Genomic DNA, 15,628 nt, shown 5'->3' with positions numbered 1-15,628 from the left:
CGATGGTCTTACTACTTACGTCCTGTGGTTCTTCGAGAATAAGCGCTAGTAACAAAGGATTATACTCTGTTCACTGAAATCCTGATTTTTTTCTCCGCTTCGATACGGATCGAGTCATCAAATTTGGAATTTAAAATATTTCCGTTACGATATGTAAGCTTGAAAGCTATATTTTCAGCAAAGTCACGTAATTTTCATACTAGTTGATCAGTTTGATTCTCGAGCGGTTCAAATAGTTGTTCTGTTGGTTACTTTCAAACGATGAATCAACACGAACGCAAGCGCTCCGTAGTCGACAAAAAAATGTAATATGTTGTGGTCAGACGTCAAACAGATCTTTTCATTTTGAGTTATTACAAGGTTCTGCGGTCTGCGGTGAACCTCGGCGAATCGCGCTTCCGGTTGGATTTCGACACTTCTAGGTCGATAATACTTTGCAGCGATCGATCGAATCAGAATTTTGTATAATATCTTTCTTTATGTCTAAACTTGTTGTACGTCCCGCTCAAGCTTTACTCAAAAACTTAAACATGAGGAAAACGTAACGATACGTGATCCGGAGAGCCCCTCGAAACGGCGCGCGTGACGATAACTAGAAAGCTACGGGAAACAGTAAAATAACTATAAACGAAAAGGAGGAAGGGAAAAACAGTCGTTTAACGATACATTATATTTAGGGCGGTGGCGGTAGATTTGTAGTAGTGACGCCACGCGATTGTTACCAGCACCGGAAGTTATGGCAATTACTGTAAATCGTGGCGAACGCGGTTGCAGCTGCGAATCCTATTTTAGAAGGAGCTTGACGATACTCTTAATGCCTTTTTCGACCGCGAAACAATATGTTCCACTCGGAGTGGAACAGCGAAGGAGAAGAGAAAGAAGAAACCTTAAATCGCAAGACGGCGAATGATACAGAAATAAAAAAGTGTACAGGTTGATACAAAAATACGTTGATGGACAAACATCATTTACATATCCGATTTAATATTCGAAGTGTCAGTCGGGCAGTAAATGAATACTCTCGGTGCGTTTAATTAGCGGTTGGCCAATGCCAGCCGAATCGACAATGTACAGCGAGGCGAGCATTAAAGCAATGCGTTATGAATAAAGTATGGTCGCTTATGGTTCAACAATATTTTAAAGCATCGAGCGCAGAAGAATCGGGAGGCCGATAAGTACCGGCAGGTACACGCGGCGCGTAATTAGAGTGCGCGCGCTAGAATTACGATTCCTTCTGGTGACACTGAATCACGGTCGGCGGTCGGACGGCCGATAATTTTTCATTGCGGTTCGAAATCATGAATTATTGCGGCCTAACGCACGTATCAGGTCAAATGACGGACGATAAGCGGGCAGCCCCGGCCAGGGCAGAATCAAACCAATTACCCCTGCATGCGAAGCCACACTATTAAATATAATTTACGAGTGATGCAGCGTTTTTATGCCTCGGCTTTCGAGCATGCCGGATTCATCCAACCGGTTGGAGCCTCGAATAAATCATTCGATATTGAGTGAAGCACCGACGAGCGGACCCGAAACGATCCTTTGTCCCGAATACTCTGTTTCAACGCTGCTACTTACGGACCTTGAAAGCGGAACCATCATCGATATGACTCGAAAGTTTACGTTCGAGATCCACCGTGAAATCTATAGGGGTTGTTTCGCGTCTCGTCACGTACAATTCATACGAAACGCACTGTCACGCGACACGAGCGTTCGATGTAAAAGGAATGGAAAACGAGAAAGAAGAGGAAGAATTGTTCCAAAGTCATTCGCACGGCTAGCTGACTTCATTGGACTCTAGTTAACCGAAAGATTGTACAGTATAGAGGAATTGTCGATGCTACCAGCGAGCTTATTAACGACGCTAGAACCGGCTGCTGAAACAAGGAATGAAAATAAAATTAGTCCTGCTTAGCGTGTTGCCATTATTTGTAGCGGCGCGACTGCAAAACGTCGCAATGCCTATAATTAATTACCCGCCGTTGCGTCGGCGAACGTTTACGATTCAATGATTAATTACTTTCCATGCACACTGTATCCAACCGTTTAGATGTTCAGCATATCCGACTACCGAACCATTTGTACAAACAGCCAAGATGGACGACATAATAGAACAGACGAGAAAATTATTGGCTACCACGTACAGTTCTACTCGGCGCAAACTCAATTTATGAGGCAAGTAAAGGTGCAACTTGGATCGTGTTCGACGAGAAAGGCAACAGCGTCCGGTAAAACCAGCGGAACGAAAAACTGCGAGAACCACTACGAGGTACAAAGCGTTTCTCGATCACTTAGAACGCCTTCGAAAACCGTACCAAACCTGTTCTCGAGCATGACTATCGTATTTTACCGAGGAATTATGAGAAACCGAGATAAAGTGGATAAATTAGTAACACTCGACTAATTATAGGTGACCGTAGACAGTCCCGTGATATTAAGTGTCTTAGAAAAAGAAAACGAAATCGACGCGTATAATGGTTTCGACAGATCGACGAGGGCACAATATACGCCTAATTTGAGCGCGACAAGTATCGCATCGATGAAAGCAACGAAATTAAAAGAAGGCGAACAGCGAGGATCGAGGGGGTGGTCGGGATCGCGTCAGGCCAAGTTCCCTCTTAAAGGCTGCAGACTTGTAATATTATTCAAAAGTCTTTCAAAGTTGAGGCGGTTCGAACGGCCTCTCTTTTATGACGGGGCAGTGACGTCGCGCACAATGCCCGGCCCCGATGGTTTTACATATCGTAAACTGCGTGCACAACCCGTAGAACGCATATAAATCCGTTCGCCTGCTGTTATGTCTCCCGCGTGCAAACGCCTGTTCACCATTTTATGCTCTCGGCCCATTTAAACCTTTCTTTCGCTCCTCCGCCTCGTCATTACCCTCCTTTGCGCTGTACTCTCCTCCTTTTTCCACCCGCGAGCTTATCGATTCCCCTTGAAATCTTGAAGAGAGGCGCGAGGAAGGGAGGATTATCCCCTATTGAAAAAGTTCGATCGATCTTTATCCTCCTGCCATTCCTTTCGAGAGATTCGAGTGCGCTATTCGTGTACGTAGTGTTCCGCCTTCTCCGTTTGCCAGAAATTTGGGCTTAGAATTCTTAGTAGCTTTGGTAAAATTTGTATCCCTAACAATTCTAAGAGTCTGGCCAATTTTTATGTTTGAGTTCAGTAGCCTATCCTCCCTTTTTTTATTTGTAATTCATTTTATACATTTCTCTTTTTACCTATGTATTCGGTTTCTCGGTTTTTCTTGTTTTAATAACCATGCCTCAGCTACGCCCATATGTCTCCTACGTCTGAAACTATCGCAAGTGGAGCGGAATAAAGATCAAGTTGCGATAACACCAAAGTGCCGCAAGTCACTCGGCTGCACCAACCCTTACACGCATCAGTGACGCGTTCGTTCCGTGATAGCACAGGGACAATGTGAACACACGTTCAGGCGAAAAGCCACGCCACGAACACCGACGTAAATTTATGAAACTGTACGGAATTCATTTCCGCCTAATCAATTACAATTAGAATTAATTTTAATCATAGAACACCGGGGAAAAGTGTTACGTGTAAGTGTGAAGCCATTTATCAAAATGTCATCACCGTTACCAAACGTATCGATATAAGTTTACGTTCGTGTTATCTAAATCTGCTATAAAGGAACACCAGTTACACAAGCTGCGACATAAGAAACACAATATTTTTCGATTTTATTGTCTTCGACATTTTACGACGGCATAAAAAATAATTACCCGACGGTGCTTATAAAAGTGTTACCAAATGGAAAGGATCCTAAAACCTGCGCTACAGTTGGACACAATATAAATCCCCGCTAGGAAGAGCAGACACAGTCATCGTTGTACATTTGAAACAGAAGGAACAGAAATGTCATGGTCTGTTAAAATCAGCGTAAACGCGAGTAATTTGATTAGTTACGATGAAAATACCAGGCTTTGTTTATGGTTCTACCCTCAGGATATCCGTTTTACCAATCTTTCAGTTGAAGTAATTAAGATAATTGATAGTCATGAAGGCAAACGTTTTTCGAATTTAATTGCAGGTAACGTCGCAACGCCGAAAGCAATTAGCATTCAACCGACGCGTAGATTATTATCAACAAATAAATATGCGCGGAACAGTAGCATCAAACATTCTTTCCGGCCGAGAAATGAATGAAATACATATCATCACAGGCTTTGATAAGCTAATGATCGGTGTGCGATGGATATAACGAAGCATAATTCAGAGGAAGACGAATGGACGAGCATTCTACCATTGCGATGTGAGACATACGTGTATATGGATCTCGCAAGAATCGAAAGTGTTTCTTTTCCCAGTATTCGCATTTAACAAACGCACGCGAACTTTTATAAATGCAATATAGAATGTTTTTGATAATTGAACAAGGTTTCCATTATATTTCGTTCTGTTTCGCACGATTTCCATAAAGGAAATCAGGTCGCGAAACGTGTTAGAATAACATTATTATTTTATAAATGTATAGAGGGAACTCGTTAAGTAGAGTTGGAAAATTTTAAAGAAGAGACTGTCAAGTTGACGCATCGAGGGAAACATTGTAACAACTGACACTGGTTCGAAGCATTCTGTCTTCGGTTAATTTTCTGGTATCACGCGAATTGTACCGATGCACGCACGATCACGCGTACGTCAATCAACGTGGCGCGAGAATCGTGATATCCTGCGAATAAAAAGTCCCAAGGAAATGTAATTTAAAAAATTTGCATTCGCTATGACTTGCCGTAATGGAAACTCCTATTAAAATGCAAACGTAGGTACGTGGAATGCGAAGTTATTCTAGCTGGAAAGCTTGCGAAATATCGTGTACGTGTCGCAGGATAAATGAGGTTGCACAAATCCTATCCAAAATGCAAATTGACTAAAAAAACATTAAGGGAGCGCGGCATTATCGATGCAGGAATGTCGAATAAAACGTTCGACGCGGACTTAGCAAAATGGTCAAACGTTACTGGCGATAAGCGTGCGTGCGCAAGTACGATCTGTATGGCTCGGCTGCAAGTGCATTCGCGATAAGCGGCTGCTACGAACATTGTAGCGGTTAATGTCAAGGAAAACTAACTCACTTCGCCTGCAAGCTACATCAAACATTCGCGTGCACACGTGTCCAAGCTGATATGATTGCGCACGCCAGAGTCAGAGTATATACCTCGTGGATCAAGAGGCGTGATCGCCTCGGGGAAACAGGTACGCGAGTGATGGCAACAAGGCAGTATCGATCACATAGCCCTCTTACATAACATGCACGCTAATCAAGTATTAAGAAATTCACAAAGTAATAGATGTAACTCGTAAAACGAACACTTTTCTATGTATCCATCAGTCGATACAAGCGTTCCTTTCGGTATTATTTCATTTATGCGTGTTTATTGCACACTGAACGCGATACAATAAGTAACGAGAATTTACTTGTAACTTTTCATGAGTGAAAACGCAGTATAAAACAGCTATTACTTAATCAAACAGATTTCCTATACTGTTCTTCTTTCTCTTGTTTCATAACTATCGAGATAATCATCGGAATGAATTTAATGTTTTCAACTTTAGAAACAGTTTATCGCGTATGTTAGCCGATATTTATATCATCCGATCTATCGTAAATATTTGTATAATTAAGTAGTTATCCTTGTTAGAGTATCTTCTAGTCAGCCTTTACGTAGAAAATGAATAGTCCTGAGGCAGTTTAAGGAATACTTTATCGTTCACAGTACGCTAACTCGAATCAATCGCTGCGAGCAGCTATCACTCATATGCTACACTGATGCGTCACTAGAACAATCTTGGTATTAGTGCACGTGTCGAGCTCTGTCTTCTTCTAACACGATACAAACGCATAGTTTAATCGTTTCTCTCTGTTCAATCTAAAGCTCACGGTCATTCAAGTATATGTAACCAACACTATCAATCTTTCGTCGAGCCACATACATTGCTGTTCGAAGATCACCGATACCATCGCGTTTTCTACCACAACCTCTCGCTCTACTCGCTTCTTTGATTTATAGTCATCGCTCAGTGACATAATTCGTTTGACTACATTAGCGTTAGAGAAACGCATTAATTTGTCAATGGCTGGTTCAAGTATGCAAATATGGCCGTTCTTCCTCCTGCCGTAACCAGCTCCAATCCTACGTGTCATTTTCGTTACACGAGGTACCCCATTTCCTCTCTTCCTTGTTCTTCTTACCAGTATGTGCAAATACTTATAGTACTTAGCTTTTCACATCTTTTCGTGACAAACTAACGTAACAAGCTGTGACACCCAGAATTCAAATAGTTTTACTCGTGTTAATGGGCACCAATTACTGTTCGTCGGTTAATGAGTTCGACTAACATATGTATCTCCTAGGTACATACATACACTACTACTTTCTTATACATACATTTCCACTATTCTATTTTTTTCTCAACCTTCCTGCAGAAAATTAAACAAAGGGGGATGCAACAAGTTTTGATGAATACGAATCATTGTGCGAAACTCGATGCGTAATGACAATGACCAGCCTATTTAAACGAAAACTGCACGCACACGTTTTCGTTCATCGACTCAACTTTTTTCAAACCGGTTTGCATTCGCCGGCCTTTGGCCGCTTTATCGCACAACCCGCGCGGCTGGATCTCGTGTGGTCGAGCTATTTGCATTCGTGATCGGCCACACTCACAGACCGGCCGATAATTGGGCTTCAATGAACGTGCGGAAACTACGACACGAATGAACAAAGTAATAAACGGCACGGTCGTGCTCCTTTCTTTGCCTCGGCCAAGATCTACATTTTTGGGAGCGGCGCGAGTCAAAGGATCCTCGAATCTCGCGTGTCCCGTCTGCCTAAAATAGTTCCATCGAATTCCAAGTGGGATTCGGTACAACTGATTATACGCTCAGTTTATTGTTCGAACGTTGATTGACGTTAAACACTAATCATACCGCAGGGAACTGCCCCGAGCTGCACAAATCGACGTTAATGTTTCGGAAAGGCTAATCAACGTTGCTCGCTACCTGTCTAATGTCTTTCCTCGAACGAGGAGCACACGCCTAGTAATTCAGGGCCATGATCGAAAAATTGGAAACAGATTAAGTTGTTTCGGTAATTTCCCCGGGGAAATAAAAACGAGATTTATGTGCCACTCGATGGTACCCGATTTAAAGAACATTTTTTCAAGAGTGTATCATTTCTTCCTTAAACTTACACGTCTCACGAGCCTCATTGAGCCGATCGGATCAAACTTTTAGGTATGCAAATTTTTATTGTCGGCAATTTCCTCGGCGAAATGAAAAGGTAGAGTTCAGGTGGTATTCGACTAAATACGATTGGAAGTACTTGTTCGTAGCGATGATTCGTTTCAGGGTTACGCGCTCCATAAATATCATTTTTCTGCACACGATCATGCTAGTGACATCGTACGTGAAGGATCCGCGAATGATCTACTAAAGGAATGTAACAATACGTTGAAAAAAAGATGTACGAAGGAAGATGTCTTACGATCGGAGCTGAATAAATTTTCAAAACATCTCGAATGTTCCCGATACCAAAGACATCGATTGGTGAACCTAATTAACATAACTGTTTGGAAATAAAACGACTGCGCGAGGATATCTAACTCTGGAAGCATCGTTGGCCATTGAATACAAATATTTTCTAAGTAGATGGAGACATCAGTCCAGACATGTAAAGCAGGTCAATGTTGCAGCGGCAATCGTTTTGCCGCTATTAAACTCGATGCAGGCGAGCGATTTCTTTACGCTCGGACGCACCTCTATACTTTTCTTTTTTTCCAGCGAAAAACGAACAAGAGAGCCTTACGTTTGCGCGTGAAGAAAACGCTAATCATCACCGAGCCTTAATGCCCATAGTTAACATTAATTTTACCACCTTCGTTTCCGCACAATCCGCAGATTATTTAAATAAAAAAGGGGCGATAAGAACGAGAACCGGTACCGTCCAATTACCGGTGATATTCACGTATTTGTAATACCTACAATCATTTTTAAAAGGGACAGTTGAAATTTATCGGAGGATCGAAGGAACGCCTTGAACAATTTCGATCTGGCGCAAAATGAGCACAGCATTTTGAAACGATGCGAGTAAGGCGTGGCGACGTGAACGAAGACAAAAAACACGATTAACCACTCATGGAGCATTTTATTTTTGCGCATTGCGCACAGTACGTAGGCTCGACGTAGTCGTTGACCTCGAAACGAGAACGCTTGAAATTTCTGACAATCCGTGGCAAGTGTAAAACTACGGCAAAAAGTTCTTTCATATATAAAAAAAAGAATAAAATAATATAATTAGAGGTCAAGTGCTACGGCTATTGTAATCAATCGCAAACATGAAGAGGATAAGTTTTTTAGCTTGTAAACGGTCAGATTAATTAGTATTCGTCCTCGAGTTTTAACAGTTGAAATGAGTAACGGCATGTCAGGTCGGTAAAACAAAGTTATCGTACTTCATTAAAATAACACACTCGAGTGAAGTAGTTTGAAGGATATATGCACATAATTGAAACCATTTGTAACCGTGAAAAGTGGTTACACTTTTATATCAATCTTTAACGCCGTCGCACATTCGTTCAATTATAAAGTACAGCTACATCTTTTGTTGCTTTTCATAAAAGTTCCAACTCGTATGATACCTAATGCTTCTTGCTGAAAGTTACAAATTGTATTATGAAAGAGGCATGGAAACTAAAAATGTTACAACGAGTGGCAGAGTTAAATAAGCAATCTTAAAATGTCAAAATAATTGGAACTTTATGAGCCAGGATTCACGAGGAGCAATAGAAGGAAAGTAGGGTAATGTGACGTTGACAGAAATCACATTGTTCAGTATGGCGCTGCTTCAATTTGTAATTCTGTTCGCAAGCTATTCCAATTACTTGGCAACGTTTAGAATTCTTCTTTGCCAACGCAAATCAATTAAAGCTGCTGCCTCGTAATCGTTTCAGGCTGCGCTATTTCCGTTCTCTGGTACATGAATAAATCCTTCGCAAGATTGCCACGCGAAGTAAGCAGCAAAATGTAGCAAAGTAGATGTCTTTGAGCATTCCAAGAGTACGGACGGCTGTCGCGACTGCTTGCTTTTTAAGTAACAATTGATATCGCAACTGATACTATATCATTAACGACAATAGGGGACGTACGTTTTTAAGTAACGCGGGGCTACTTATTTTTCACGAAAATTGAGGAATTAAAACGATTTCTTAAATATAGCATTGTGGACACTTTAAATCTCATTGTTTTGTGAAACAAACGGTCGTAAAGTGAAAACCTATTCCATTGTTACAAAAATAGTTGTTCCACCTACAATGCGGCTGGTAACGTTCAGTCACCCAGAATAACTTCAAAGGGGAATTTGTCCAACGTCGAACTACATCTTGCATCATTACACGTTTATTATTTCGAGATGTGAATTCCAATTACAATGTCAAGAGAAACGAGTTCCGCCTTATTAACCTTCAACTGAAATCCCGCGTCACCGCGTACAAATAAAAAAAGATTTAGAATTCCAAGTGCAAACCTCGAAATCACAAAATGCAATGATAACCATGTTTTTAAAAGTTCCTCTTCCTCAAGTATTATTCCCATTCCAGAGTGCGACTGGCCTGTTGCGAAATTGTCACTCGTGGAATTAATTATAGCCAACATTATACGAGCGTTGTAATGACATGTGGAAAGGAAGACAGTTCTCGTCGGCGCATCAGCATAATACATTTAATATACATCAGCACGTGGAGCCACCGCCAGTTCAAATACAATTTTCACATCCTACCTCTCTCCTCGTTAGAGGAACTTTTCACGTGTTCCATTAAATTATCTCCGTTTCTCATTATCAGTGACACTGCGTGGCCTGAGCAGCGTAAGGGGCGCATCTCTTGTGACTAGAACCGACGTATGATATTCATAGATCACATATATACCACCGCGACCAGAAATAACAGCGAGAGTAAATGCGCGAGGAAGACATACGAGAAGAAGTAGCGTTTCTCGGATGATAATGTACAATTGATAAATAAGACTAGTAGTACAGAGTTGGCCGTATCTGCGCAATGAATGGAACTAATTTACTGTATCTTTGGAGGATTAGTAAAACACAAAGTAATCGAAAAATTGCATATCCGAGCACAAGTGGCGCGTGAGAAGATCCCGGTCATGTGTTGCATGCCTCCACGTGGCTGTTCAACTCGATTCAAGTTATATAATCCGAACCACTTTATCGGCGTAGACTCGTTACCTCGCTAATTTGAAATATCCTTCTCAGCTCCGAGATAACCTGAAATGTATCGTGAACTGTGTTGAATTGCATGAATTTCAAGTACGTGCTGTATCTGCCGGCCGAGATTATAGCCATAAATAATGTATAAGAGATCAACACCATTCTATACGTCCGCTATCTATTTGAAGACAGATTGCATGAAATAACGGCTGCGTGAATACAAACTTGAAGTCGAGTTGTTTGGATTTGCACTTCGAACGCCCATCGTAAAAGATGTACTTTCGTTAATAGCATTATTAATAAATTCGCACAGCTTTCTTTTTAAACCGTGTACATTTATATAAGAAGTATTTGCTTTCGTAACGTGTCCATCAACGCTTTCTTAAGTAAGGTGCACCGCGTCGCAAGGCAAACACTTGTGTCTCTGCTGGCTTTTCATTCGGAAGTGTTTGCAATTCCTTATCTTCGATCGTTTAAGGCCAACGAGCGATTCGTCCATAAACCTCTCAGGCCAATCTCGATATGATCGTTCCGATGCAGCATTTTAGCCTCTCGTTTTATAAGTTACTCCGGTTGTTTAAGCGACGATTTCTTCAATGAAGATAGCGAAGACAATTAACACCTCCACAAAATACATTTTGAATCAAAGTGGTCGAAATACGTGGTTAAGTGAGTTTAACTGTAAATTACCATACGCGTTGGTACCTTTCAGATATAAATCGGAATTCGTTCGACGTTTTCCACGACTTGAAGCAAAGGCATTGTTGACTGAACAAAATTCCGCCAGTGGATACTAATTTAACTGATTCGAACGAAGTTCCACGAAACCTGTTCATTGAACCAAATAAGAAAAACTGAAGTAGACAAATTGGTGGCCTAGTAGCGGTACCACTCGAACTACGCCCATCGCAACGAAGAAAAAGGTCACGTAGGGAAGTCCGCTCGCAACAGTGGCGAATGAACCCCTTTCACATCTAATTCCGGGCTTACGGACGCGAAATCATAGTGATTCGACGGCTCTCGGCGTCTTTCTTTCTCCTACTTGATTATTAAGTTGACTGCGCGCGTGACCGTGAAAATAATCGCGCGATAGATAGTCGTCGCGGTGTGTAACTATGTACCAGAGCGCGGTGCATACAACGTTCTAAAATAGAAATCGCAAACAAACGCGCGACACACAGACGGTTGTTAGCGGATCGAATGGTAGCATTCGCGTGTCGCGAGTCGCGAGTTGTGTTGCATAAGTGAAAATTGTAGCCGCCATCGTGTGTGAGACGCTGTCGATGGTATTGGTGCACGTGTAGCCTCACGGTTTCGCACGATTACATACACTAGTCATACCGTGGATATAGCGACACGACTAAGAACTGTTACATCTATAGTAGTATACAGTGCACAAACATTGTACACTTTCCTATGCAGCTCTCCAGGAAATGACAAGCGTTTTGATCTATTCTTGCCTATAATTGTGACGACGTAACAAGCTGGATATACTATTACTTAAAGATAATGAAGTGTTCGTAGTACTAAGCTGGCAATAAAATATATTTGATATTTACTGCTTGATGTTGATGCTTTGAACAGTAAATGAAATACCCAAATTGAGAAAGCGTCGATATACGTTATATAACTCAAGTATGAACAAAAGAAATGAGCATCAACACGTGCGATGTACCACTACAAATATTGTCTCTAAATCGTCCCACATTTTATACGTACTAAATCAATTATGACAATTTGCTACCCTCGAGCGGCACAAGATGTCTCATTAAAATCAGAGGGCCGTGAAGACTGCCTAATGAGCGCTGCAGAGAGGGTGCACTTGCCCGGTTATTTCGAAGATCATCGTCGCATTAAAAGCTTCATCTGTAATGTTCTCACATTCTAACTGCTCCTCTGTCTTCCCTTTCCTGGCATCCAACGGTTCTAAACCGCATCTATTTATGCGTAAGACTGCGTTTCATTTGCTCCCCTTTGGGAGACGGTATCTTTATCCGTTCGACTCTGTGGACACCGTGCCACAGAAAGGTACACTGTTGGAAGGAGTTGAATTTCTACTTGAGCTACACCAGCTGGCAGCTGTTAACCAATTAACCTCTTCGTGATTAACGAGAACCATACGTACGTCTCGAAGACTATGGACTACTCGAAGAAGAGTTGCTCTAGACTAGAAGTACGGTTATTCGAATTGAAGTAACCTGACTTATCCGAACGAGGCGGAACGCACGTGGTGTTCGCTCTCGTCTAGCGACGCATCACTGACGGAATTAGAGCTGGCCATAACTTTCTCTCGAGAGTACACGAGTGGTGGTACTTGTGCATCTTTGCACACTTGTTGCGAAAATAATAGCGATGTGTGCGTGTGCACCGAAAACGATAAATTGGACAGGCACGGTGACGAAGGCTGCCAGGAAAGCCAGGGTTGTACGTGTCGCGAACCGTTGACGCCAAAATCGGCGGGCCTGTTGGCACACCGTCTTTTTCTGGCAACGCGTCGTGCCCAGATATGCCACGTTCCTTTAAAATTTTACAAACACCACCGTTACATCCACGTGCGACAAAGTGCTTTCCGTTCGTTACATATTACGCGGAACCGATCGATCATTTCTCGAAGACAAAGTAAAACGTTGCCGTTGAGCAAATGGAAAAAAAAACTGATAATTTTCCAATCCATTACAATCATCGATAATAAAAGATAAATGAAAAGGTGCTGGCAGTGTTAAAGAAAAAATTATTTGTTCGTTGAACGTACACGTATCTACACTCACCTTGACAATGAAATGAATTGCTTTTGTATCGCTAATCGGTACAATTAATTATGACGCGTTCCTATCTTATGCTCTCGGATAGCAGAAATTGCTGTCGCCTATCTCCTTTGACTCTGCTGCTGATTATTCAGAATTCGAAAATTATTCAACGTCACAATAATTGAAGTTGAAACACGTTGAAAATGTTGAAAATACTCGTGCCGTACAGGTAAACGTAAGTAGATACGGACATGTGGATTATCCGACCGGTCTGGCGAGGAACACGCGCGTCTGGCCGAATCTACTTAGAACTTAGCACACTGTCGCCGTCCATGCGGCTGGTTGACATTTTGCACGGAATTAATACGACTCGATACCACCCCCTTCAATGATAGGTCTCCGTTTCCACGAAACCGAATCGCTCCGTGGATCGTTAATGCCTCGTAGATTTTTGTAACGACGACATATCGGGTATTACGGTCACGCAATGTTGGTTACTTTGTACGTTGCCAAGAGAAACACGCGAGATTCTTGGCGATCTCTGCTACCTCACACGAACGTTAAACGAAATTACCGGGGAACAAATCTGTCCAGGAAAAGGAAACGAACTCTCTCATCAAGTAATTGTAACGTTCCACGAAAACGAACAAACTAAATAAACTAGATTTATTCTGAGCTTAAGCTGCACTCTGGAATCACGTGTTTTCCTATAAAATATAAAATTTCGAGTTTCTCGATAACAAGGCCTCGTCTCGTTCCCCTCGTTTCCGGTTGTATAAGCAGATCGCAAACACTCTGTATGTTCGGAGAAAGAATAGTAAAATGTGTTACGTGCATTCAAAGTCTCGGGTAAGTCGTTGACCCCAAAGGCCTTCCGCTTTTTCCTTTCATACAAAATTGATCTTTGCACGTTATAGATTTTCTATGTATATGTACCTCGTAATAGCCAATGTTTTTCAATGTGCAAATAAAGTTTACTGGATATAAACAGTCTTACAAGATTAAACGCATCGGTTATAAGAAAGTGTGGCGCGTGGGATTCATCGATGCACACGCTGCGCATGCAGAACCGTGTATATAACAGCAACATGCAGAATTATCTACGTGTATGCAACAATTGAGCTGACATCGTGTTCCTAGGCAATTCATTTTTAATGACCGTAGATACGTTAGCTCTTGACATTGTATTAACTTGTAAAAGTTGCTAACAGCAACACATAGGATGCGAATACACGTATATACGTAAACCCTGTGCTACAATTGAATACAAAGAAACGCGTGGCATCGGTGTCAATTGACTTCATTGGCTCGATAAATGCATTGCGGACTGTTACGTTCAAATGTCACCAACGAGACACGGGAGACAATTCTGATGATACTTTAACGCGTTTTGTGACCTGAAAAAATGAATATTTTACATTGGAATCTAACTGTATTTCACTTCCCACTTTCTCATCATTCCAAAATTTATCGTTCATAAAAGAAAATGCACCAAAGTATACCCGTGTTCGTCTGATCTCTTATTTCCGTCAAAAATACGGAAAAATATCATAACCAAATAGTTGATTATCGAAATCTATACAATTTTATTTCGCTTGCAGCATTTACCGCAATGCAACTGTTTGATTCGATGCTACTATTATTGGAAGCCAGTGAATGAACTGTGAACGTATGAAACTAGTAGTAGAATCTTTATGTAAGACCATGATTTTCCTTACACATTGTTACGTCAGTATGTATATGATTGTGTATGAAGGATGGCTGTTGAACGTTGACACCAGATAAAAAGAATACGAGGAGTAAGGAAAGAATGGGTGAGAACAGCTCGAGCGTTCAGCTGATGGAGGGGGTAAATCCGTGCACCATTTTACAGTGATTCGAGCATAGCGTTGAACAGAATAAACCGGTGGGAATATGTAATTGCTTCTTAATGCAAAACGACCACGATAACCTTGCACTTGCAGTATCGTGCATGAAGTTTCATAGAAACATCATGCGCACAAAATTATAGCGTATTTATACGTCTGCTCGACGAATCTTGCTTGACGGGGGAAAGAAGGGTGTTAGTTTCTCGTACTTCAGTTTGTAATTGTTCTGACACGATTGGTAAAGATGCCGAGGAATTAATTATCACTGACATTAAAACAATTAAAACGTATAAAATAATGAGAGTATAAATTTCAGCGCGAAAGAACTAGCTCGTATTCATTTTTATGAACGTCAGAGTTATGCGCGTTCAACATAAATTTTTGTTACAAATCTGCAATTCATTTAGATCGGAATGTCTTTAATTAAACACGTACTGCAGGTTTTCCATCAACCTTGGACTTTAGTTGAACTTCGTTTTTGAGCTCTAACGACGATATACGAACATTCCTCAGTCTAGCGATAATTTGCATTGTATACGGATTTAAAACGGTGTAATAGTTCGTTGCTTCGTCTATTAGGTGAAACAGGCCATAGCATGACAATGGGACAAAACTACTGTTAGTCGATATCTATGGATATGTCTACGTTAAAATAAGATTGTTTCCACATTTTAACTACTTTTAAGTATCCAATAGAGAAATCATTGGTAATAGAACGTGTTACGGTATTCAGAAATATATCTCAGAATTTGAAAAATAAATACGA

The 15,628-nt window shown here is 41.3% G+C and overlaps 2 protein-coding genes across 5 annotated transcripts in view; both read right to left on the bottom strand.

Moving 5' to 3' along the window:
* LOC143422656 (uncharacterized) overlaps positions 1–15,628 on the bottom strand; it is a 431,772-nt gene that overhangs the window by 346,677 nt on the left and 69,467 nt on the right. The window lies entirely within an intron of this gene.
* The window catches only part of LOC143423154 (uncharacterized), a 52,562-nt gene that overhangs the window by 14,883 nt on the left and 22,051 nt on the right, over positions 1–15,628 (bottom strand). The gene's annotated exons all lie outside the window — the stretch shown is intronic.

Source organism: Xylocopa sonorina, chromosome 4 (genome assembly GCF_050948175.1).
Source record: "Xylocopa sonorina isolate GNS202 chromosome 4, iyXylSono1_principal, whole genome shotgun sequence".
Taxonomy (NCBI): domain Eukaryota; kingdom Metazoa; phylum Arthropoda; class Insecta; order Hymenoptera; family Apidae; genus Xylocopa; species Xylocopa sonorina.
This window is presented reverse-complemented; position numbering and strand designations above follow the sequence as displayed.